General features: G+C 39.5%; 1 protein-coding gene and 1 long non-coding RNA gene across 5 annotated transcripts in view; one reads left to right on the plus strand and one right to left on the minus strand.

The window, feature by feature from the left end:
- apba2b (amyloid beta (A4) precursor protein-binding, family A, member 2b) overlaps positions 1–27,358 on the minus strand; it is a 78,777-nt gene extending 51,419 nt beyond the window's left edge. For 2 of the 4 annotated variants that reach the window (XM_047362860.1, XM_047362859.1), the window contains exon 1: positions 27,218–27,358. The gene's annotated coding sequence lies outside the window, so the exon portion shown is untranslated. The remainder of the gene's footprint in view (positions 1–27,217) is intronic. The other 2 variants (XM_047362858.1, XM_047362856.1) reach the window with 1 other exon arrangement.
- LOC124866858 lies at positions 13,176–14,765 on the plus strand. Its single transcript, XR_007037934.1, has 2 exons — positions 13,176–14,627; positions 14,700–14,765. It is a non-coding gene; the product is annotated as an uncharacterized LOC124866858 (long non-coding RNA).

Here is a 27,358-nt window from a genome sequence, read left to right on the forward strand (position 1 = left end):
TCAAAATTGAAGGCATCCTGAACCAGGATGGCTACCACAGCATCTTGTAGCAGCATGCTATTCCGTCCGGTTTGCGTTTAGTTGGACCATCATTTATTTTTCAACAGGACAATGACCCCAAACACACCTCCAGGCTGTGTAAGGGCTATTTGACCAAGAAGGAGAGTGATGGGAACTCCTTCAAGACTGTTGGAAAACCATTTCAGGTGACTACCTCTTGAAGCTCATCAACAGAATGCCAAGAGTGTGCGTGGCAGTAATCAAAGCAAAAGGTGGCTACTTTGAAGAACCTAGAATATAAGCCATATTTTCAGTTGTTTCACACTTTTTTGTTCAGTATATAATTCCACGTGTTAATTCATAGTTTTGATGCTTTCAGTGTGAAGCTACAATATTCATAGTCATGAAAATAAAGAAAACTTTTTGAATGAGAAGGTGTGTCCAAACGTTTGGTCTGTACTGTACATATTCTAGATCTGTCACTGCTCCAACAGAGGTGATTCAAATGGCTGAATTACCCCATCAGCAGGTCAATGAGTTGTGCAGAAACTAAATAGAAAAACATTTAAAACAATCCTACCATTAGGCTATATGCAAACATTACCCCATCTCAACGTTGTGTGCAACTGTTGCTACTTAGACCCACCTCATATACTGCAAATGTGCCTCCTAAATGTTATAGCAACAATACAAGAATAGTGTCACGCTAAACTATGCAGACGCTCTGTCTGCAATATTGAATTTTTATATACCTTAGCATACCAAATGCTTCGAGGGGCAGACGTGACATCAGACATAGCATTGTCTTCCATGTAATTCTGGTAATAATGATTGGACCACTGAGGGTATTTGTAGATTGTATATCGAGCATTAAACTTTAATCCCCAGATGGTCCGTCGATCAGTCAGTCTTTACACAAAAGAAGACAGTGTAACCATAGGAATCATTAGCTTCCCCTGTCTTCATGAAGTAAGTCATTGTAAATTTTACACAGTTCATCCAAATACACACAATGTGCCACATTTCTCAAAAACTGGGTGCAGAATAGTGTTGGCGATCTCCCCAACAAAATGTGTGACATGGCTGAACAAAAGATGATATATTGACAAATTTCCCTCAGGCTTTCACATGACGACATACTGCTGTCCAAAAAATCCAATGTGCTTCTAGATTTTAGCATGACTCCAATATTGACATGTCTTGGAAGACAAAATCAACTCATTAGTCCCTTATCACTCCACAATCTAAACACCCTCATCTTATGTACAGTTATATGCAGGTGATCCACTGCTGCATATGGTTTAAATTACCTTACATGACGAATGGCGTAGTCTTGCAGTATTTAATGAGCTGTTCAAACAGTCAAGAGTAATCACACTTATTCTAGATTCATACAACAGCACTGTTATTTAATAAGGAAATATATTGTCTTCATCGACTTAAATATTTTATTTAGTTGCTCTGCAGTTGCTTTGTCAGTAACAATTCAGAAGAGACACATTTATCCATGAATACCTACTGAGGTAATGCCAGATTCCTATTTTGTTTCCATGGAGGTTTAGATAAATACTATGTTTATTCTTCTTGTGGAATAATTTAGAATAATAACATTTTATTATATTACAGCATTTCCAGTATAGAAGTTACTGGAGTTTGGTCAGATTTTATTATTTGAAAAAAACAATTTACAAAACTTAAACCCTAGAGACCAAATTACCCTAAAACTAATGGAGCTTCCATTATGCTCATGTGTACTTTGTGCTCACTAGTAGTTAGTATAGGATGACACTGTAAAACACAGATGATGATTTTAGTAACTGCTTGAATACTATTTGCCAAACATAAGACTTGAGCATTGCTGCTTCAGGTACAAGACAGCTGTAAGCACAGCTTCTCAGAATGGTATTTTTCTGTGTTGTGATGAGAATACAGCTTTTTTATTTTGAATGAACCAACAAGGTGAAATATACTATTTAGAAGGCCTACATTTTGGAGAAAGAACATGACACAACATGAAAGACTGCCTGGCAACAGGCCCGGCTTCCAAAACTAAGTACAGCTAAACAGCCTGAAAGGGAGATAGATTCTGGGGCATTACCACAGGGTTTAATTGAAGCTGCCAGTAGGAGTTGGTTACTAATGAGAAGGAATAAGTGACAGAGAGTGACAGACAAGAAAAAATATCTAGAAATACATAAAATTCAGAAAACAATAAAAAAAAGCTTGGACAATATAGACAACCAATTTATGATTGGCATTGTTCTTACTATAGATTTATTACTAAGAGGAAAGATCCTCTGTTTTGAATTTAAATGAAATGTAAGGAGATGCTATGTCATAATTAAACTGGTGGACCCACATGCTTAAGCAGAAGGCAACTGGACTTGTTTTTTGAAGATATTTCAGCCCTCATCCAAAATTCTTCTTCTGAAAATGCTCCTAATGAAAGAAACACGAGAAGAAGTCCAGTTGCCTTCTAATTAAGCACTTAGGACTGCCATGTCCTGGATGACAACATCAGCATTAAACTAGCAAATGTGGGACCCATGTTCGGAGGCCTTAGTCCTCAACACAGGCCGTCACGGGTTCGTGTCCCGGCCTGTTGACTTTGGCTGCATGTCTTCCCCCGTCTCCCAACCCCTTTCCTATCAATTCACTGTCAAAAAATAAGAAAATAAAGGCCACTAATGCTGCAAAAAAACAATATGACAATGATGCAAATTTGGTATTTATTAGTTTATTGTGGAATTAACTGTTTTTATTTTATATTTCTTGGTGTGTTCCTGTGTGTGTGTGTTTCCTTGCATTTCCTAAGTTTCAAAGATACTGGGTTCTTCTGTTAGAGAAAACCAATTTTTAGTGAACTGCGTGTCGTTGAGGATTTATTGTGGTAATAAGACAATAGCAAGGCTGATGACAAGCTGCCATCAAAACAGGTCGTGAATTTTTATTCCTCTAATTCAGATAAACGTCTTAACAGTGAAAGTGTTGAATCACTCTAAAACTGTGTAATTTCTGCTGTATTTCAAGTTATTTCTATCTCTTGACCATTGTGCATTGGAATTAGTTTTTACTTTCAATTTAATCTATCTCCAAAACATGAAACATTTTTATTTTATGCAGCTGAGACTATGGTAAATCTCCACAGAGCAGAACAGTAACCTTTATCGGTCTGCTTCACAAGCCTCTCATTCCTCCTGAATTGTCCCTTTAATTCTGAAGAGATGGAGGTGAGAATGCTCCATCTGATACTTCAGTAAAAGTCTTTTACAATTGTGCTTCGTATTGACACATGTCTTGCAACTGCCCTCTCCTCTGGCCTCTAACAATTATTCTCTGTCCACTTTTAATCGACAGTTTTTTTTTTCTTATCAGGATCCACTTTCTTTAAAGTCCATTCAAATCAAACTGCTAAGCCAGGGGATTTCACCTTAGTGATCAGCACTGACGGCTGTTGCAGACATTACACCATAATATCAGATCTATTCTCTGCATGTCAGCCCATGGCACAAGCAGCATGCACTTCTACTGCCTCAAGCCTGTCGTCTGCTCTGACACATGCCTCAGAGAAATGCGGATAACAGTCATTGGATACGATGATAATCGCTGAATTCAGTGACAGCACCAAAAAAGAGCAAGCCGTATTGGGCTGCAAAATATCCCCTATCCTACTGAGAGACAGACGCACTGAGCTGTAATGTCCTGGCCCCTTAATATAGCTTGAGGGCAGACACATTAAATAACTCCTGGGTTTAGTCACACTCTGGGAAAAAACAGGTTGACACTCAGTGCAATGCTTACTGATTAGACTCACACCCTGGCTCTTTCCTCATCTGTGCATGGATTTCAAATAAACCATTTACTAAAATCAGCTTCTGAATACAGTGAGTCAGAAAAACACCAAATATTTTAGTTTTGTTCGCAGTGACTATTTTGTGAGTGTGCACATGCTGGATGATGGAAGCAAACAGCTAAAAGCTTTGTGTGAGGTTTTGTTTGGGTTCTGTATCAGTGGCCAGCTGACAGAATTATTCATTGAGACGATGCCTGCTCGGCCACACAGAGGAGCAGGCACCACCCAAGACAGAACAAAAGACAGGCACACAGAAAGGTTTGTTTTAATTATCTGGCTGCTCTTACTGTGCTGACATTTTGTTTATCCGGGAGTAATCAATCAGGTGTGTGCATATTTGTCACACACCTCTATGCCAATGAGAGCTGAGTGTATAGGGTTTGTTGCGTCTGACTGCCTGAGACTGGTGTGTGTGTTTGTATGTGTGAGAACGTCACATCAATCCTCTGAAAGCAGGCAGTTTCAGCAAAGTGTCGCACCTTTCAGCATCTTTTATGCTTTACTGAACCTGGGGGAAACACACACGGTCAGGCTGGAAGATTGAAATCTGCTCAGCTCAACTCCACTTACACACAAACACATGATATATCAGAATACTGCTGTACATCCAGTCTTAAAATCCAGGGTAATGTCACTTCATGTGAGTGTTTTATAATCAACAAAGACCTATTTTTCCTTTTAGAAGTGTATTTAGAGACAGACTCCACCCGTGAGTCTCCCCCATGAACTATAAAGATATGCTAATGAGGTTTGGGGTATATTTCTCAGATCTGGAAGCTTGGAGAAAACAAGGAGACAATAAATACAGCAGCAGTTTGATAGAGGAGGCAAGCTTGCCAAGTAATAATGTATAATTCACAGCTATTTTAAGGCTGTGGATCACAAAACCTAGATTCCTTTAGGGAAATCTTCCTGAGATTGCCTAAGTAGAAACTGTGCCAAGCCTGAACAGAGTAAGTGCCATGGTTTAGTGAAAAACCTACATAAGGTTGTATCTGATAACACTGATCTGTAAATCAATTCAAAACAGCTGATTTAGTCACATCACTGGGTGTGTACATACTAATTTCATTGATGCCAACTAGAGCCAATTAGAAACAGCAAGGACAGAGATGGGTCTGAAGGTTCGATCAACAGCAGCACACATACAGTAATGGCATTTGTATTTGTATCCTCTTACATAACCATCACCAGTGTAAGGTCACTAAACGGGCCAGAATGGATAAAACAAAGCTTTACCGTCACCTGGTCACTGTAGAATCTCTGCAAAAAAAATGTCCAAAAAAAGAATGACACAGGATGTTAGGTTTTCAACAAGACTGGTCGTAAGCATTACAGAAGTTAGAGTGGTGAGCTAAGTTTATGTAAAACTTCACGTCACTTATTCTCAGAAATTACTGTTTAAATTTAGATTTCAATTATCTCAGAACTGAAATTTAAGACCTTGCACACTTTTGACAGCTGTTTTTATGAAAGATACAAGGGTTGGACAATGAAACTGAAACACCTGGTTTTAGACCACAATAATTTATTAGTATGGTGTAGGGCCTCCTTTTGCGGCCAATACAGCGTCAATTCTTCTTGGGAATGACATATACAAGTCCTGCACAGTGGTCAGAGGGATTTTAAGCCATTCTTCTTGCAGGATAGTGGCCAGGTCACTACGTGATACTGGTGGAGGAAAACGTTTCCAGACTCGCTCCTCCAAAACACCCCAAAGTGGCTCAATAATATTTAGATCTGGTGACTGTGCAGGCCATGGGAGATGTTCAACTTCACTTTCATGTTCATCAAACCAATCTTTCACCAGTCTTGCTGTGTGTATTGGTGCATTGTCATCCTGATACACGGCACCGCCTTCAGGATACAATGTTTGAACCATTGGATGCACATGGTCCTCAAGAATGGTTTGGTAGTCCTTGGCAGTGACACGCCCATCTAGCACAAGTATTGGGCCAAGGGAATGCCATGATATGGCACCCCAAACCATCACTGATCCACCCCCATGCTTCACTCTGGGCATGCAACAGTCTGGGTGGTACGCTTCTTTGGGGCTTCTCCACACCGTAACTCTCCCGGATGTGGGGAAAACAGTAAAGGTGGACTCATCAGAGAACAATGCATGTTTCACATTGTCCACAGCCCAAGATTTGCGCTCCTTGCACCATTGAAACCGATGTTTGGCATTTGCATGAGTGACCAAAGGTTTGGCTATAGCAGCCCGGCTGTGTATATTGACCTTGTGGAGCTCCCGACGGACAGTTCTGGTGGAAACAGGAGAGTTGAGGTGCACATTTAATTCTGCCGCGATTTGGGCAGCCGTGGTTTTATGCTTTTTGGATACAATCCAGGTTAGCACCCGAACATCCCTTTCAGACAGCTTCCTCTTGCGTCCACAGTTAATCCTGTTGGATTTGGTTCGTCCTTCTTGGTGGTATGCTGACATTACCCTGGATACCGTGGCTCTTGATACATCACAAAGACTTGCTGTCTTGGTCACAGATGCGCCAGCAAGACGTGCACCAACAATTTGTCCTCTTTTGAACTCTGGTATGTCACCCATAATGTTGTGCGCATTTTAATATTTTGAGCAAAACTGTGCTCTTACCCTGCTAATTGAACCTTCACACTCTGCTCTTACTGGTGCAATGTGCAATCAATGAAGACTGGCTACCAGGCTGGTCCAATTTAGCCATGAACCTTCCACACTAAAATGACAGGTGTTTCAGTTTCATTGTCCAACCCCTGTATATATTTATGGTATTGTTAAACATAAAGCTGTTAGTATGGGGAGGAGGTGAGGTCACATTTTGTTAATCAAATGCATTTTCTGGATCAGACTTTGCGACTGGATATGTTATTATATGGATCAAATCCCAAAGATCGGCTCAGGGTCCCAATCGAAGCATATTTGAATGATCGGTATCAGACTAAATGACTGCATCCAACCTCTGAGCTCTACTGTTTTTCTATATTCTTTTGTTTTATATCAGCTTCACTTCTAATCCAGTTGTAGTGAAAACTGTACTAGAACATGCTGGCTATGTTTCTGACATGCATTTAGGAACAATTAAAAAAAAATTAATAAAAGGAGTTAATTAACACTTGTCAATTTAGCAGTATGGATATTTCTCAAGGTGGTAAAGAGCTAAATTTAGTATTAACAATGTCAATACACATAAATATGTAAAGACCCAACCTAACACAATGAGTTCACCCTGCTAACTCTCAAAACAAGTAAAGGGAAGCAACATAATTTAAATGAAAAATTAAATTGTTCCCAATGATAACAATGCAGATAACAGAATGCACGACTGAATTTATTGCCCTGGATGACCAACCCATCTTAGTGGTGGAGAGTTTCTGTTGTCTTTTGCAGCTGCCGGATCCACGGCATGTCCTCCCCTCTGGATACCTCATATCCTACACAGCACTTCTCAAGCTGTATAAAACATTCACCATCCCCTGCAGGGTATGTTATCTGATGTGACCACTATTGGCTGTAGTACAAACATTTGTAGTTCTTATTATTGCCCAATGTCACTGCTTAGCCTCACAGCACACTAAATAGATCCCTTACTGATCAAAACAAGCTGTGATGCATGTCCAGTAGCTTCATGAATCTCATTCTGAAGACCATTAAAAGTGAAACAGTAAACTCAGAAAATATTTCTAATCTGTTTAGATTCCATTTTATGAGATAATGCAAGAAATAAAATAAAAAAGCATTGGCTACACATAAAAGTCATCTCACAGCACAGCAGCACACAAACATTGCTCATTTCAAACATCTCACACCTAGTGAGGTGTCAGTCAAAACATAACATTGTTTTTACAGTTTTATTTTACTTATGGGTTGTAGTATGCATGGTTGTGCTACATAAATGCAGGTATTTTCTTGAGACTTGGTATTAGCAAATACTATATGACTCGGATCTGTATCGGGGTCAAAACATCTTAACTGGGGCATCCCTGTAATATGTCACAACTTTGAGAGTAGTGTTTTGGTTGTACTTCTGACCTAAACTACAGACAGTCAGCTGCAGGCTTACCTTAAAGATCTCACAAGTCCCAACAAAGGAGCAAAAGGAGTTTTGTCTTATAAATTGCTGTTTATTCAGAACTTGTCTCAAAAATTACTGTTTGTGTTTAATTACTGAAAAGGTACTTGTATTGGTGAAAAAAAAAATCTGGTTGTCCCATTAGATAACCCTTGTTATTATTCAACAGCCTATTTTACTGTATTTGTTATTATCAATATAGCTCAATAAAAGCTACTAATACACCAAGGGCCTGATCTTCAAAAGATCCCAAACAGCGGCTGCTAATTTGCATGTACTATAAATAAATTGCAGGTGCAATAAGTGGGCGTGTTGCGTGCGATTTTCAAAGAATGGGCGTGCAATGGATAGCAGGTGCAAAACAGGTGCAAAACAGGTGCAGACTGCCCTATTTAAATTAGGAAATTGCGTGTGCTACTGGCTGGTACAAGAGGAAAAGTAAACAGATCCTCTGTTGTGTTGCTAGAAATATGCAGGGATTGTTACGCTGCATAATTATAAATTATCCAGCTGCAGATTTCTTCCTTCTGTTCCGTTCTGCCCTTGCTTTTCTGGACTGTTACAGATAGTTGACTTTTGTTGTGCCACTCACAGCAGGTTTGTTATCTGCCCTGATGTGATTATTTCTCTTATTTTGCTTGACATAACTCACAACAAATTGGCCAATCAATATTAACAATATAAAGGACAAATGTGTCAGTTAATTAATTTGTCTTCCATGATCTTTTAATTATTTTCGGAGACTCACCAGGTTCTGTTGTTTTTTTGAGAGTATATGTTTGAAGAGTTCGGAGTTTATCATAAACAGCCACAATATTTAAGTCTGAAGGTAATATTAGCAACATAAAAAAAGATTGTTGTAGGAGTTGGTAATCTGTATGTTATAGCTTTGCTAATTTAAAAACATAACATCACATAACTGTCCTGCAAAAAAGTTAAATTGATCATTTCTGTAGGTAAAAATAAATGATTATAAAATAATTTTACTAAATTGGTTTTGTTTGTTTTGCCAATATTATAACGAAATACAACGTGTTTGATTGTTTAAATTGTTTTTTGGTGACACAAAATAATTTTTAACTGCATAAACAAAACCCTCCCCTGGTATTTGTTATATATATGATAACGTTACTGTCAATCATGCTGCCTTAAGACAGTGATTTTTTACTTGCTAAGAAGTGATTTTATCATCCAGTTTGCAAATGAAGGATTTAATCTGCCTTTTAATGTCTTTAGTTCTTTCCTATAAATTATATTAACATCAAAGCACAGTGGATCTTTTGCATGATGTGCGATTACAGACTGTGCGTGCTTGATCAGTTATGTGCGCATGTTGCCATGATCAGGTTTGTTCGCGTCCAGCTGATTAGCGACAGCGAAGTTATGGTGGAATGATGTTGAATGAAGTGTTGCAAGGAGTTTTACCATAGAAATATCATGGCTTTTGTTTGTAACTGGCTCCAAATCAGAGCTTAGATAATCCTACATAAAATCCTCTATTCTCTTCTATTTTTAATTATTAATTATTATTATTATTATTATTATTGACAATCCAAATCTGTTGGCACATGTACATAAGATTCTCTTTCCCTGTCATTTGTCATTCTATTTATGCCTCCTTCTGCCTTTTAGAGACAGATAGGGTATACCCTGGACAAGTCGCCGGTCCATCACAGGGCACCACAGACACATACAGGACAAACAACCATGCTCACACACTCATATCTAAGGGCAATTTTAGAGAGGCCAATTAACCTAGCAGGCATATTTTCTGACTGTGGGATGAAGCCAGAGTACCCTATGAGAACCCATGCATGCATGAGGAGAATATTCAATTTCTATGCAGAAAGGCTGTGGCCAGGATTCAAAACCAGGACCTTCTTGCTGTGCTAAAACCACCATAAGGCCCACTAGTTTTGCAACAAGCTCTTATTTATTGTGTACAATAACATCCAAAAATGTAAGGCTCACTATTAACAACAATAACTTGTTGTGCAAAGATCAGTCTTGTTTTATGGTGTTTTACGCCCATGTTAAGTTCACAGCTGTGTATAACAAGCTGTGTCGACCCTATTTTCATGCTGCTGGCTCAGTAAATTACATTAAGGATGGATAAATATCAGAGCACACACATTTGTGATAGTCAAAAGACGTCTAGAGAAAATCACAAAATACTCTCTGTAAGTTCTCAAACAGTAACCTAGATGAGTAAAGGAAACAAAAAACTGTTGTAAAAAGCATATGTAAGGACAGATTAGAGTGACTTCACGATTTGGACTCAAGTCTTGACAAATTATGATACGGCAGCATTTACAGTGACTCTTTGCCTTTACCTTTTCTTCAAATAATCAATTCAGAATTGAAGAACCGTGGCAGATCACAGACTGTGGACCCATCACTCAGCTAGACTGAGTGACTCAAATTGCAAAAGTAATGATCCACAAAGCTAGTTTCCTGCTGAAATACATGTTATGCATCTCAGTGGACCAGATTTACAAAATATACTACCAGAGACATGAAGCCCTAATATGAGGGTGCTAACAGAAGTGTGATTGTGGTTGTGAGGTTCATAGGACCCTTTTAATATTACTGCGCTGTCTCTTTAGTCCCATTGGTGTGTTGAAATCATCAGAAAACATAAAAAAAACATTAAAACAGATGATAAATGTTGGTTGATGATGATTGCAGTTGAAATGCCTACAATAACAAAGACTGTAATACACTGTTGGGTGTCAGGATGATACAGAGCCATAATTATTTCTCCCTATCTTGGAGAATACTGCTGCAGCAGACTGGAAGAATATTTCTACAGAAGATAAATAAATAATGAGGGAGGGCAGTGTTGAGTGGCTTAAAACAGTTTGAATTACTCAGATGTTCATGCATCTTTTTTCTCCACCCTCTGCACAGTATTTTCAGCAGGCTCATGACGCTCCTCCATCTTTTTTATGAGCTTGTTGTCCTCCATCTTTTTCATGAGCACACAATCTGCTCGCAGCCTCCCTTTCATTATTCAATTTCCAACTTTCCCAGCTCATCTTGCAGATATTCTATTAGGAAGGGGTTGTGGTTATCTGTTTATATAGAATATTATTGGAAAAACTGAAAGATATGATGCAACAGTGGGTTTTTTCAATAAGAAATGTACACTGAAAATAAACAAAAACAAAAATATAAAAAAAACTGGGGACATCATATGTTTGTATGACTGGTAATATGTTTTGGTGAAAATAGCAAGTGATGCAGCAGTTCTGCAGGAAAAATAGTTGAAAGATGATAATCCTCTTAAGGGATTGTGTTGCCCAGACCAAAAGGATTCTTAACAATCTGACTGGAAATGATCGCTAACAATCCTCATTCAAATAATGAGTAAAATAAGGAGTTTCAGCCTGTCCTGGTCCTCTTTAAAAACTGCTTCCATGTGTTATATTTAATTGTCCTAAAATCCATTTAGTGTTCTTGCATACAACTGAAGCCATACAAGACACGTGCAAACACCTTTGAAGGCGAAATGTAATTAAATTGTGCGATTAAAAACAAGAGAACAACAACCACAAAAACATAACAGACATAACTTTGGTTGGTTGCCTTATGCTTTATGTGTAACTACTAATTCCCACACAGTGTGGTAAAAAATACATTTGCACCTTGGTGGTAAAGCAACTAAATTTACAAACTCTTCAGCAGGATGATTATAATTAACTGATCAAATCAAACTGAAAAGATTTGAATCATTTTTCTTTTTAATACCTGGGGATTGAGTTAATTCACTGTAAATGTGTTAGATCTCAGCATGATTCTGCTTTAAGAATGTAAAATATCAAAATAGCTACCAGCAACCAAAGTTTGTGACACCTTCAATGAAAAGAATAATCATTCTAATTACATATTTATAGAAGACCCTGTAGATACACTTTCTTGTCTTCCACTACTAAATAGTTTCCATAATTTTCCTTCCATTATCTCCTCATCTCAGTTTGCTTCCATACCAACAGTAGCTGCACAGCCTGGCAAGTTAAGGAACTCCCAAGAGCCCACTGATAGTTTATCGGATCTGTTTGTAGAGGTATATGGGCGAAGGGCATCTTTTCGTATGTCAAACCTAAACTATCTATCTAATGTAGGAGGACTGGAATTCCTAATGTGCTTATGTAAATATTTCTCCCACATACATCACTACACTAGGACTCTACAATAGCCAGCCGAGACACAGTAAAGATAATGTACTGATATCTGCAAGTAGGCAGTATCCCCCCCTTAAGGGCGGATACCAGACGCCCACAACAGTCCAAACAAAAAGAAAACGGCCCGACCAGGGCGGGCGGTGGGGGTCTCGGTAGGAGGGCCAGAAACAAAAACAGAGTTCAGGCGGGCGACCAGGAGGTCGTCCCGAGCAGGCACAGAGTTCAGGCGGGCGACCAGGAGGTCGTCCCGAGCAGGCACAGAATTCAAGCGGGCGACCAGGAGGTCGTCCCGAGCAGGCACAGAGTTCAGGCGGGCGACCAGGAGGTCGTCCCGAGCAGGCACAGAATTCAGGTGGGCGACCAGGAGGTCGTCCCGAGCAGGCACAGAGTTCAGGTGGGCGACCAGGCCTGCACCAAAGACGTGGAGGCCGACTGAGCAGAGTAGAGGACTTCCCAGACACTCTGTGGAACTCCAGAGGCGTGGAGCTTGGTGAACCCTCAGAGGCTGAAGCAGAGCCTGGCGAACCCTCAGAGGCTGAAGCAGAGCCTGGCGAACCCTCAGCTCTGGGTTCAAAAGCCAGAACGAGGACAAAACGTTCCTTAAACTCCTGCAGACTAGGAACAGGAGCTGAGGCGTCGACGGGATCCTCCGTGACGTGAGCAGGAGCCGAGGCGTCGACCGGACCCTCCGTGACGTGAGCAGGAGCCGAGGCGTCGACCGGACCCTCCGTGACGTGAGCAGGAGCCGAGGCGTCGACCGGACCCTCCGTGACGTGAGCAGGAGCCGAGGCGTCGACCGGACCCTCAGTGACGTGTGCAGGAGCCGAGGCGTCGACCGGACCCTCAGTGACGTGAGCAGGAGCTGAGGCGTCGGCCGGACCCTCAGTGACGTGAGCAGGAGCTGAGGCGTCGCCGGGGCCCCCGATGACTTGAGCCCGGGCGTCCGTCTTACAACGTCTTCTGCGCCGTGTGGAGGGGGTTGAGGCTGACTTAGGGTCAGGCTGAGGCTGTGGTGTGTCTGGCCTGGAGTCAGGCTGAGGCTGTGGGGTGTCAGGCTGAGGCTGCGGTGTGTCTGGCTGAGGCTGTGGGGTGTCAGGCTGAGGCTGTGGGGTGTCAGGCTGAGGCTGTGGGGTGTCAGGCTGAGGCTGTGGTGTGTCTGGCTGAGGCTGTGGGGTGTCAGGCTGAGGCTGTGGGGTGTCAGGCTGAGGATGTGGGGTGTCAGGCTGAGGCTGTGGGGTGTCAGGCTGAGGCTGTGGTGTGTCTGGCTGAGGCTGTGGGGTGTCAGGCTGAGGCTGTGGGGTGTCAGGCTGAGGCTGTGGGGTGTCAGGCTGAGGCTGTGGTGTGTCTGGCTGAGGCTGTGGGGTGTCAGGCTGAGGCTGTGGGGTGTCAGGCTGAGGATGTGGGGTGTCAGGCTGAGGCTGTGGGGTGTCAGGCTGAGGCTGTGGTGTGTCTGGCTGAGGCTGTGGGGTGTCAGGCTGAGGCTGTGGTGTGTCTGGCTGAGGCTGTGGGGTGTCAGGCTGAGGCTGTGGGGTGTCAGGCTGAGGATGTGGGGTGTCAGGCTGAGGCTGTGGTGTGTCAGGCTGAGGTTGTGGTGTGTCTGGCCTGGAGTCAGGCTGAGGCTGTGGTGTGTCAGGCTGTGGACCTGACGTGGACTTGAGTTAAAATGAAGAGTAGCAATGTATAATTCCAAATGATATCAAGCTGAATAATTAAAAAATGTATTTAAGACTCAGTTATGGCTACACTCTACATGAAAGTCACAGGTAACGATTTCAGTGCTGGAGTAGTAGTACCGGACCAACTGAAGCACTATTATTAGGTCAGTCCAATTCTCCCAAACTCAGACAGAAGGTTGTCACCATCTGCCACTAAACCAAAGCCATGCGCCACATCTTGTCCGTGCATCCCCCCTTTGACAGCTTCCTGGTCCCTGCCCCCTACTTAGCACAGCCACTGTCAGGATCTGTGCCATGTCTGTCTGTTTTGGTGCTATTTCTGTTCTTAGCCTCTAGATGGCGTTTTGAACCGGAGGAGAGGTGACAGGTGTTCTCTATCTCCTTGATGATCTACTGAGGAGTATTTAAGGAGGAGGCTGCCAGCAACTCACTGCCAGAGTGTTGCCCTTTGTGGTACAGCTCCAGCCGCATTACATTGCCTTTGCCTTGACCTTGCTTTGCTCTTTGTAATTTTGGATTTATTGCCTTGCAGGTCACCTGAACCTGACTTTGCCTTCAGCATTGAACCCTGCCTGGATTACCGTCTTCTGGAAAGAAGCATCCAGCTCCATGAACCAAGACTCAAGCCTCCTGTTTTCTCATTAGATCAAACCAGCTGGCAGTCTCCTGATTCCTTCGTTCTGTGGATCTACCTCTGTGAACCCTGTCCACCCTCCTCCTTCCATTGCACCAACTACAGAAACTCTTGGACCATCAATCATACTGGCACACCAGTGTTCACTGTCTCCGGTCCCACGGGTAAAAAACCTCCTGGTCTCTCCACCCCCCTCTGGCAGATCTCTCCCTCAAACCAGTAAGGCAGAAATATCATTTGTGAATATAGGTCTTGAGTTTCCCCTTGCTTATAGTTCTGTTTATTTTACAGTGTGTGTCCCGGTTCCAGTCTCCTGCACTTTTCAACATGCATTTAATAAACTTCTTATCATTAAAACTCTGTCTCCTGAATTGCTTTCTACATGTGGGTCAAATCTGTTCGAAACATTATGACAGCCACAGCTGACACCGATCAAGACTGTCGGTGTAATGGCTCTTTCACAACAGCAAGCAGGGCTGTGCTGACCAGAATGAGAAGGTTAGAGAGTCTAAAGTAAAATCAACAGGAGGACTGTTGGAAGCAAAAGGCACAAAATACCTAAAGGAAAAGATCATAATTCATGGAATGATAAAAGAGCCTATAAATATCTTCACAATTGGTTATCCATTTGTAATTTCAAAGCACCAAAAACCAAACGTTGCATTCACCGACATCCCCCAAAAGAGGAGCAACATTCTGTCCATAAAGTAATACTCTAGTCTTTAGCTCAGCAAAATGCTAATTAAATATATAAAAAAAAAGGTGGGGAGGAAAAGCAGCTACATTCATGTTTGCTTCTGATATTTCTGTCTGGTTATGAAGAAAAATAAGGCATTCTTTTTTCACAGATAAAAGATACCTGGAAGTTTGTATTTGTAGTGCTGCTGCTGCAAAAAAAATAATAATAATAAAAAAAAACTGCTCCTGGAAGGCTTCTGTGTTAAAATATGATGGACTTAACCTTACCATGTTTTTTTTGTTGTTTTTTTTTCAAATTTTTGTTACTGTAAACCTACACATTAGTCCTTTTGTTTAGATTAATTACTATTTTTGTGGGAACATTCTACTCTCATTTTAGATAGTGTTTGGGTCAGGATAAAATTATGTCATGACTCAACTGAGAGGGAAAAACAGAACATAATCACCTTGGAAGTAACTAAAATGATAGTGTCCCATCTAACCCTGGGTCTAGTTCACTATGGGTCCTTGTATACCGCCCTTAGGCCTGCATAGGTCCCACAAGTCCCATTCATACTGCAGCACACTGCGGTACACAAGACACAACACTCAGCAGATCTCTTTTACAACCAAGCAAAAAGTGAAAAAGTAGTCAGATTTTTAAGTCTGAAAGGGGCTACATACATAAAAATTCATGATTTAATGCAATAGGTTTTTTCATATAGTAGGGGATAACAAGAGTAATGTGAAAATTTTTTATTTAAGTGTAAATACTTTTGCTTTAACGGATACGACATTGATATTTTGTGAAAATCAGAATATGCGACTACCTGTATTTAATTCCATCCAGCATGTGATATGTTCTTTCACTCACAGGTTCTATTTTCCTCTCTCAAATCAAGTTTCTGTGCCCAGTGTTTTGTGTGAATGCATTTGATTTTTATGTTCATGCTCAGTTTGCACATGTATGTATTGTAAAACTCAAATGTATTGTATGAAGCAAAGATATAAAACATCAACTTCAATGAAAGCATATTAATGAAAATGGTATAAGTATGTAAGTATGCACAAAAACAAATACACATTATGAACACAAAAAAGCTAAGAGCACTGGGATAATTCACGTGAGTGAACATCTACTGTACATCTGGAGCCCATCTTAAGCAGGAAATGTATCCAACTGACTTCCATAGTCCTTCATCATTTATGACTGCCAAAGGCTTACAGTTCTGTCTTCATTATGATGCCTTGGATAAGCTGTTCCCTGACTTTAGAAAACGCCCAGGCAACATTTTACAAGGTTGCTTGTTGCCATTCTGCCATGACCTCCTGTCCCACAGATCTAACCAGCACTCATCTCTGAATCACAGACTTAAGGCACCAAAAGATGGAACAAAAGATCAACTGTAAGGGCTTTAAGCCAGAGCGTAGGTAAACTCGATGCATCATCAAAACAACCTAGTCACAAGGTTCTGGCATGCAGGTTTAGTACTTAGTGCTGTTAGACAGAGAGTAAGCTAGGAAACAAATGTGCTATTACAAGGTCATTCATGTTTTCTCAAAGAATAAGATATCACATTAATAATGTGCACACCATTGTAATGTGCGCACCATTATAAAATTAGTCAGTCTCAGTTTGTTACTAAGCAGTCCCTCCAGTTTTTTTGCGATTACGCGATTGCGGAAATTAATGCAAAATCAACCGATACTGATTCGAGCAAATTAATAATTTTGAGTTTATTTTGGGCGGCAGTGGCTCAAGTAGTAGGAGTTTGTCCTGTAACCGGTGGGTTGCTGGTTTGAACCCCCGCTCTGTCAGTCTCAGTTGTGTCCTTGGGCAAGACATTTCACCCAACTTGTCTGGTTTTATATTAGTAATTCTAAAACAAACATGTTTTTTAAAAACAAACATAATATGGAACAATATCACAAAATTCCTTGCAAATATTTCAAAAGTAGCACCAAGCAATCAGTAAAAATGCGAAATCCTGGAGAGACTGCCTAAGTCTGTGGTGTGGACTAATCAGGTCCACAGTTCTACATTTAGGATGAGACACTGTCTGCAGATGTGGTTATAGAGCTGCCTATTAAAATAATCTGAAATCGGTTTCTGAGCATTTGGAGAGCTTAGCATTTAAAATAGTAACTTTTCTGTAGATAAAGAGTAAAACTATCTTGTTTTTAAGAAATATTGAATGAACAGACAGAAGCTTAACGTTAACATTGCAGTATACAAGGTTCTCCTAATTTTGACACGCGAGTTCTCTGAGGCTTTTTGGCTCTACAGAGCTCACAGAATGGCTGGCCTTGTATTATTGCAACCACCCGATCATAAGGATTCACCAGAGATAGTTTCCTTTTCATAACTACATACTTTTCCAGTCTCAAATTTCTAGATCTTCTGACAAATCATAATAACACTCTGTGTATTTAAGTATAAAACATTTACTTTGTTGTGTTTTATTATCTTCATGGTCTATAAATCATAAGGCACTGATTATGATTTGGCAAAGGGTAATTTTTGTTATTTTTTGGTACTTAGCTGACCTTGATTTTAAAATGAAGAATCATTTGACTTAAACCCATTTTAAAAAGGCAAAGTCAAGTTTCAAACCCCAGGGTTAAGGGATAGAAGTAATAATGAGTTGTTTTTTTTTTAGGAGTGCATTAATCAATTGTTTTTGTTAGTAACTCAAAAGCCAAAACAAGTTCAATTAAAAGATAAGTTGTGTTATTGAAAAATCCCAGTGTTTCAGAAATTCTAACCTTATCTTTTAGGTACTGTAATAGAAATAAAATCTGCAAAATCAAACATTTTTCTATGCTCAGATTTGTTTTCTGACTTGGAAAATGATCATTATAAATGTTGCACATTTCCAGACTTTTCCAAACTGCAAATACGCTTAACTTAAAACTTACTAAAAACATAAAGGTTCCTATTTCATTTTTCCATTATAGCCTTTCTTTTTAAATCAGGCTTTAACTATGCCAGACTGTGCTGGTGTGTTGTTCTTGTTTCTAAGTACAGTATATTATTTCACTGAAGGAAAAATAGTGACTCCAGACTCCATCAGTGTGTTTTATTTATATTTTACTATTTGCTCCTTAGTAAACCCAGGCCACAGGGCAAAGGACCAACAGGTGATATGATAATTACTTATTTAGGCTGACTGACTCTTCACTTTAATGTGAAGCTCCAGAGTTAGTAATAATACACAACCAAATCTTTCATCTGGGACCCCAACTTATTTGCTCTGACAAAACAATTCTAAGAGTCAAAGGTACAGAGTTACAGCTATTATAACCCATAAACTGTTCATTTTCATGATTAATTATAATTTCCTTTTAAAATACAAAACAGGACACTTGTGGAGGTTCCAGTCTTCTCCTCACTCTTTCATGAAACCAGTCTGCTACGAGAGATAAAACAACATCTGGTTGTGCTCGTTCAACTTTATCACCCAAATGATGAACAATCATCGGTGCCGTCAATCAATAAACATGCCTAGCTACAAAAACAAACAACCTAGCTTGATTATTATGCTCGAATAATGACACCAGGCTGCATTGTGGGAAAGAAAAAAATTATCTCTGCATCTTACGTGACAGAGTTTCATGATACAGTTACAATCTGTCACTACAAAGACAAGAAATATAGAGCAAAGCAGATGTGACTTTGTCTGCACGCTCCAACAGTGGAAGCAGCAGGTGAGGCTCCCCACACATCTAAATGGTAATGTCATGCAGCTCCTTAAACAAAAGCAGTAGTTACGGTGTCAAGTCAGGGAATGCATCTAAACTGATGACATAGTGTAAGTGAGAGTATACTAAAGATATGGCCTCATCTTCTGACTAAAAAGTCAGGCAGAATAACAAATGTTGCACATGTGCTTATACAAAAACAGAGACAAAGCCCTTAACAATTCCAGCTGTAAGAACCACTAAAGTACCATGTTTTATTTGCAACTCCTTCAGTAACTTATGCCCCTTTTCCATTGGCTCCACTTTGGCGAGCCCCATTCTACTCAGCCTGCTTTGCGACCGCTTCCATTACTGGCTTTTCTGGCCTAGTATCAGCTTTTTGGTACCTGCTCGGCAGCAAGTCCCGTTGGGGCTGAGCGGGGTCCGAAATGTGGTGCAAAAAGATTGCTGTTCACTGATTGGCCATGGTCGTGTTCAGTTGTATAAGTCTGACTACAATATAAAGCGGCAGTTCGATGGGTAAATGAGAAATGAGAAGGTGTTTGCTGAGTTAGCAGAAAGTATAAAAAATATTACGAACCATAAAAACCTGAGCGGGCCAAACCAAAGATTTGGCGGTGGTTTGATATCATGGATGCCATTTATGGCCATTTATGGCCATTTATGGCCATTGTCCCATGAGTCGTGGTCGGGATGGTGGTCTGGACTCCACAACAACGGTGAATGTTTATTTTGCTTGCCCCACTTCCAGCTGTCAACAAAAACACAACAGGTTTCCTACTGAGTAGGGCGGGGACGAGCGCAGTTGAGCCATGTGTTGTTGGAACCATGAATGGAAAAGCCGAATTACACTTTCATCTTCTCGGCAATGACTGATGTCAAGGTCGACGTTTCTAACGTGATAAACAGGATGTGCACACAAACATTTACATGGAAAACAAATGCTCTGTGTATGTTCATAAAGACGATAATCATTATAACAAACAATGCAGCCTTCTATGGAAATCATTAAGAAGGAAAATCAACAAGTGCTTAATGGACTGCATGAAATAAATAGTCAAGGGGTGTTGCGTGATGTGCTTGTGCCCCCTACACAGAGCCTATAGTCCTTGACTTTGTCATCCTGGGTTTGAATCCCAACCTTGAGACCTTTGCAGCATGTCTTCCCCCCTTCTCTCTCTGCCTATTTCCTGTCTGGTAACTGTCAATAAAGGCCAACACTGCCTAAAACAAAAATAAATTGTCAAGGTCAAAGCAAAAGATGCAGTTAACATTAGTCTGTTCTGACAGATAACTAAGTAATTATGAGTAAATAGGTGTACATAGAAAGTGACTCTACGACAGAAGAGCCCCTGCAGTGTGCTTCTGTGTCTCTGAGGAATCTATTTAGGTAGTTTCAGTCTGGCGCAGTGCCCAGGGCCCTCTGTTTGAGGCTATATTTATGGTTTATACGCCTTATGTCCCTGCACCTTGTTGAACTACACCACAATAGTTATAGATCAATATCATGCTGGATTCCATTTTGAAGCCAGTTCCACTCAGATAAAACCATAAAGGTAAACCCCAGCAGGAAACAACCTCCTATCAGAATTTTTCTTTCTTATTTTTTTATGCATTAAACTCCTCTGCTTGATAGTACAGTCTGTGTCCATGTTTCTGATGGAACCATGTTCATTTAATTAAACCCTTTTGTCAGACATGCTCTCACTGTATCTTTAAACTTTAACTATAATTTCAATTTCTTGCACTCAGTTTGACAAATACACAGGGAATATTTAGATGTTCAGAGAAAAATAAAAGATTAATAGTTATTATAATTATTCAGAAAATAGTGACATTGAACAACAACATATATTATCTCTATTGAGCAATTAGAAGTGAAAGCAGACAGATGAGAGTCGGATATATCCAGTTAATGGAAAAGACTGTTTCAAAGCTTCTTTTTTTCCTCTTTTCTCCCTCTCTGGGTGTCGCCTCAGCGCCATTCTTTAGTGCCACCCATGATTAATGCAGCTATGAATGGGTTTCTCTTTCAGTAAGCACTGCAGGAGAGCTGGTCCCCCCACCTCCTTTCTTTGCCATTTAGCTTTGCTCCCACTCTGACCTGATTTTGCCACAAAGTGTGAAACTGGTTTGGACTCATTTGAATGTCAAGAACATTAACAGAAGTGAAAATCTGTGCATATGTTCTACTTTATTTCTTAAAGGATTTATTTATTTATTTATGCTATCTGATTAGAGATTGAATTCATTTAATTCAGCTGTATTAAAACTAAAATTACAGAAGTATCGCCCCAATATGCCATTTAACGAGAGGCACATGTAAACAAAATAGACATGCCTTAATACAATTTCCATGTCTTAATGTAATTTTAAGAATTTACTAAAATAAAAAATACAATGCATTCCCTTTATGTCTCTAATTCTAATTTATCAGAGGCAAAAATTATTTAAGGTAAAAGTTAAAACATGAACTCATGGTTTGAAAATCCCTGTATGCTTTGAATGCCTCAGATGCATCATGCCTTTGGTCTTCACACTTGAAAGAGCAAAGTGTCATATCGAACACTCAGGAAGGCCTAAAAAACACATTTTGCCTCCCTGCAATAGGTCTTGTGAACCTCCTCAAGCCTCAACTAGTGACAGCTTCAAAATCTGTTATATGAAGCTGTGGTTCACTGATGGACTGAGAAATACCAAGGGAAAAAGATAAAAAGAAGCATGATTAATAATGGCGACAGACTTTTATGACTAGTCATGGAGTCTGAGGCTATTCTTATCCTGTGATCAAACCATGGCTGGCATTCTATAAAAAACAAGAAAAAATAAAATCAGGCAACAAACAAATACTACCGTTTGCCTTTTGTCTCACTTTTTGTTCGAACTAAACAGAAGGGGACTCAAGTCTGCAACTTAGGCTTAAGTTTTCAAGTTTGACTTAGACTCTCACTCTAAAAGACCCAAAACTTGACTTATCATAGTGTACACAAATGACAGCACTAAGTGCCAGTAAGAAGGGTTAATGGGAGCTTCCGAGATTCTCTGGTTTTATTTAACGCTACCAGTGAGTGAATATTACCAGTGAATAGGAAACATATTACAGCTCTAACAAGATAAGCATATGTTTCATTTAAAGACTGCGTTCAATTTTTTAGCCAGGTACATTCACAGGCCGTGAGCAAATAATGGTTCCTAACAACTTGTGTGATAAATGTCTTTCACACTGAACTCTGTACTAAATGACTTAGGGTCATTTCAGGACAAAGAAAACCTAATGTGGCCCTTACAACTTATTCTCCCACTGTTAAACTATTGTCATTACAATGACACTTCTGTCTCTACAAAATAAAAGCACATACTTTTTGATACATACAGAAATTTGATAGTATTAATAGAATAGAATAGTGCTTTACTGTCCGTCCGTGGGGAATTTTGACTATATCAGCAGCAAAGTGACAGCAATAATACACATAATAGGAAGCAACAAACATAAAAAGTAAAATATACTGATGACATGAATTACTGTACAAATGGTGTTGCTGTATATTGTTGCAAATAGATACTATTAAAAGGAATACGGAGCTGTGCAAAAAATGGCAGGAATATAAATAAGTTGTTGGGTTTGTTGAGAGCAGTGAGTCATAGAGCTTAACAGCTGCTGGGGGGAAGAACCTACGATTTCGCTCTTTTGTGCATTTAGAAAGCAGCAGCCTATCTGTTGTATGTCTGTGTGTTACTGAAACAACCTAAAGAGAGAACAAAATGACAAAACATAGATTTATGCTTTCTTATAGGAAAACTACACATAATGTTGTACACCAGGATCTAAAAACATTGGGTAATTAGTTTCTGTCTGTTTAAAATTGTTATTGATCTGGTATCCATTATAGTATGATCACTAGATACAAAGTTGACTGAAAAAAGGAAATGTGTTTTCCTGATTGTCAATCTGAATTATATCCATAAACACCACAGCAGTATTACTACCACTCTCTCAGATGATTTTATGTTGAGTAAGTCCTTGCAGATCTGACTCAGTCCTGATGCTGTAACCAAGGCCCAGTGAGAATCAGCAAACCATTTACCATTTACCTGTGTGATAAAAATCCTGATTTCAAATTAGTAGTAAACAGAAGCTAAAACAGAAAAAACAGTAAATCAATGTTGTTAAAATTTGAAATCAAGTGTCCAGATCTGATCTATTTTCTTCTCACTATCATTTCTTATAAATATTTTTGTATTTCTAGATGCCTCAGTTTGATTTAAGATAAGCGTGGTTATCTGAGTGTGCAATTAACCTGCATATCAATCAAAAGCCAACATCCTCTACAAACCCAAACATGCTTAATACACAAAATATTTCCAATATATTACAAAGTAAAAAGAATTATGATTTTAAGAACGTGAGTAAAAAAGGTCAGTGTTGTATGTGTTTTATGTAAAATCGCCATCTTGGTTTCTAATGCTGAGCAGTGAGGAGAGTTTAGACGTCATCCAGAGATAAAACCCTACATAAACACTGAACACACCAACTCAATCCAATATGACTATAGCAGAAGAACCAAAGCCGTCTTGAATCTGTGTTATATGTATATGTATCTATATATATCTATATTTACATCTATCTATCTATCTATCTATCTATCTATCTATCTATCTATCTATCTATCTATCTATCTATCTATCTATCTATCTATCTATCTATCTATCTATCTATCTATCTATCTATCTATCTATCTATCTATCTATCTATCTATCTATCTATCTATCTATCTATCTATCTATCTATCTATCTATCTATCTCTCTCTCTATATATATATATACATACATATATACATATATATATAGAAGAAAGAAAGAAAGTACAAATACATTCGACTTACTGAAAACAAATTTGATCAGTTTGCCTATGTTGTGCTTTATCTGAAAAAGAAGCATCTCTTTGTTAACTGTCAATGTGGCCTTTATTGACAGGCATTTGATGCCTCGGACACAACGTGATTTATAACAAATTTAAACATGACATTGTGTATTGCTACGTCAAAGCAGATATATCTCTTCTAAATCTATATTATCTAAACCAAGAAACCAACAAAGGTGATGAATCAGATTCTCAAATACTGATGATCTGACTATTTTTGTGCAGCAGAACTGGAGGCTGTCCCCTATTTCTGGTCCATCGACAGAATCATTATCGTATCCCACAGCTGCAGTATGAGTAAGACCCCTAGAAGCTGCAGGATGAGTGTCAGTCTTTTACTGCAGATGCAGCACACTGGCATCTTAACAAAGCACTGATATGGTGACGACAGATCTGGACAGACCTACAGAACAATTAAAACCTGACGTCTAAAAATAGTGTGTTTGCGTATTTAGAAGTTTCCTTTCTTTTTGCCATAGTTACACTTTTTATCAAATTTTTTTTTCGTTTTCAAATATTTTTAAAAAACATTCTCATGGCACTAAGCAAAAAAGAGTCAACACTGTCAAACATGCAGCAAATAATGATGGCCAAGGGAATTTGGATAGGGATTCTGTTTTCATTCACAAGACAAAATTCAAAGAATGATTTTATCTTGACTTGTCAAAGATTCTAAATTAAAAAACCTTAACAACCTATTTAGTTACTTTCGTCAGTATTTATTTACAACAGAGATCTTTTCGAATCTATATCTGTGTTGTTTTAAAGGGAAGATCTGCTCACTGTCATAACAAAACATGTAATGAAACTGAAAACCCAGCTAGGTGGATAAACGGGTGTAATATCGACTGGGATATATTCTGGTGACCGGGAGACAGAAGCCCCCCTTTGCCTGCTGCCTTGGCAACACTTGAGTGACCCAAAGTTAAGCATCCAGAAACAATTTTTACAAGGAGTCTTTTATCACAGAGTTCTCGCTGCAGAACTGATACTACCAAATCACAGTGCTCTCTCACAAAATGTACCAGGATATATAACATAACAGTGTGTTACAGATGCACCTGCCTCTGGGATATGATTCACATCATATCCCAGAAGAACATCATCCGAATCCCAGTTTGTCTGACACTCAACACTGAGAAGAACCAGTCCAAAATCAAATAACCATAATTTTCCTATATTCCCACCAACATGTATCTGCTGTGCCCACTAGCATCAATACACATAATCAGAATAGTGGTTTAAATAAAGGTTTAAGTGGCTACACTTAAATACATTTCTGATTTTTGTTAGGTTTCTTTATAGTAGAAAAGGGATGTATGTAAAATCAGAACAAAGACTGCAAGTTTTACCCACATTTTTAATAAAATACATCCTCTAGCTTAATCTGTCAATGGAAATCTTGTAAACGTTACAAAATTGTTATGAACCTTTTCATTGTATGGCATTATTAAAAGTGTTTGCCCCCTACAAATCTTGGCTGGTCCGTTACACTTTCATGTTTTAGATCATCAAACGGATTTTAATTTCAGACAAAGGTAATCTAAAGAAATATGACAAGTAGTTTTCGAATTATGGTTTCATTAATTAAGTGAATGAAGCAGTGCAAATCAACCTGGCTGTGTGTGAAAAGGTAAGCAGAGCCATTCCTAAAGCTTTGAGAATCCAAAGAGCCACAGTGACAGCCATAATGAACAGAAGAGAATGTGGAACATTGGAGATCCTTCCCGGGAATTTCCAGTCTCTCTTATGACTCATTCCCCGAGAATACTGAGCAACACCTAGAGCACTGCGAACCTCACTTGACTCATTTAAGGTCAGTGTTTATGATTCAATAATAATAAAGAGACTGGGCAAAATGGCATCTATAGATGAGATGCGAGCTAAACGTCACTGCTGATGAAAAAAAAAAAAAAAAATACAAATGCCTGTCTTATATTTGCCAAAAAACGTGATTATCCAAAACGTTTTGTTATGATATTTTGGGTTTTTTGGAAAGTTGTGTACCTTTACATTTGGTGTATAACTAACATAGCATTTCAGAAAAAGAACATAAAAAAACTATGAAACATGGTGGTGGTAGTTTGATTGTATGGGGCTGCTTTGCTGCTTCAGAACCTGGACTTCTTGCAGCCATCTTTGGATCCATGACTTCTGCTTTCAATCAGAAAATCCAGAAGTAGAATGTCTGTCTTTCTGTTTGTGACCTTAAGCTTACGGACACTTGCACTATGCAGCAATGTTCCAAAGCAATCTATCAAATCCACTTCTGAATGACTCAAGAACACGCAAGAACATGGAAAATCGGGGTTTTTGACTGTCCTAGTCAAAGTCCAGATAACGTGTCCTTAAACAAGCCGTTCTTTTTTGAAAAATCTCCGATGTCACAAACTTAAAATAATCCTACAAAAACGAGCGAGCAAGTATTCCTCCACAGCGATGTAAATGATTCATTGCCATTTAACCTAAATGCTTAATAGCAATTAGTTGGTTTGTAGAGTAAATACTATTTGAGCGCTGTACAATGTACACTAGACCGGCATCGATATTAAAACTGCTGTAAGGAAAAATCTGCAAAACAAAGCTTACCCTGTGACCATGCGACTGCACTAAGGGATGCTATTCAAGTGAACTAAATGCAGTGGTACAAGAGAACGCGTTCTCCATTGCTGGATGAAGACAGATGTACTGTATAATACAAAGCATAGACGACCCTTGTTCCCAGGGAACAAAGAACCCCCAGACACTATGCATATCAGCAACTGTCCTTGCCTGTGGCTGGGACCAAAGGATACACAAATCCAACATCAAACAGGGGTCATGCTTTACAAAGGATTTAGGTCTTAACACCCTGAAAAATCCATATGTTAATCACAAGATAAGGTGTTCTATAGTTGTGTCCCACTTCACCAAAGATAAACAATTTATGTTTTTGTTTTTCATTTTTAAATGACTTGGAAGGACATATACAATAACCTATATATAGATTTAGAAGAAATAAGCTGAAGTAATTATCAAACTGAATAAGGCGTTTCAGCAAAAGCAGGAGCTGGAAACTGGAAGAGATGTGGACGAGCCACATCACTTTAAAATGAATGAAGTTGCCGTGACACATAAAATGTAGGGCCTATTTGCAACACAGCCTAACTACAATCGTTGATTTTAGGCGTAGACTGGACTGCGCATTAACGAATCACCGGGAAATGTGGCCATAGGTGTGAACAGGACTTACACACGATACTGATACTTGGACATTTAAACTAAGTTTGCCTATTAAAATGTATGTAGACTTCGGAAAACAAGAAGCATTCTCCTTCCGCGCTCGGCAGCCCTGTTGTTAATAACACTGATGTGAGGACAACCCCACATAGGCAAAGCGACCAGAGGCATCCTCCTTTCCTCTCCCCTCTGGATAATAAGAGAAAAGCGACTACAGTCTCTGTGCTCAGAATATATAGATGCATACTGTGTTATTTTTCTTTTTTCATGTATAAAAAGATACCTTACCTGGAGAAAGTCATATGTTGATGGGTCCGCTCCTTTCCAGAGACGAAGCTGGCAAGGAGCGCATCACTGTGTTTCACCGACAGCCAGCGTACGGAGCGCAGCCGCTGATCACTGCGCCCCGGAACGAGCATAACGTGAGGC

This window comes from Girardinichthys multiradiatus, chromosome 4 (genome assembly GCF_021462225.1).
Source record: "Girardinichthys multiradiatus isolate DD_20200921_A chromosome 4, DD_fGirMul_XY1, whole genome shotgun sequence".
Taxonomy (NCBI): domain Eukaryota; kingdom Metazoa; phylum Chordata; class Actinopteri; order Cyprinodontiformes; family Goodeidae; genus Girardinichthys; species Girardinichthys multiradiatus.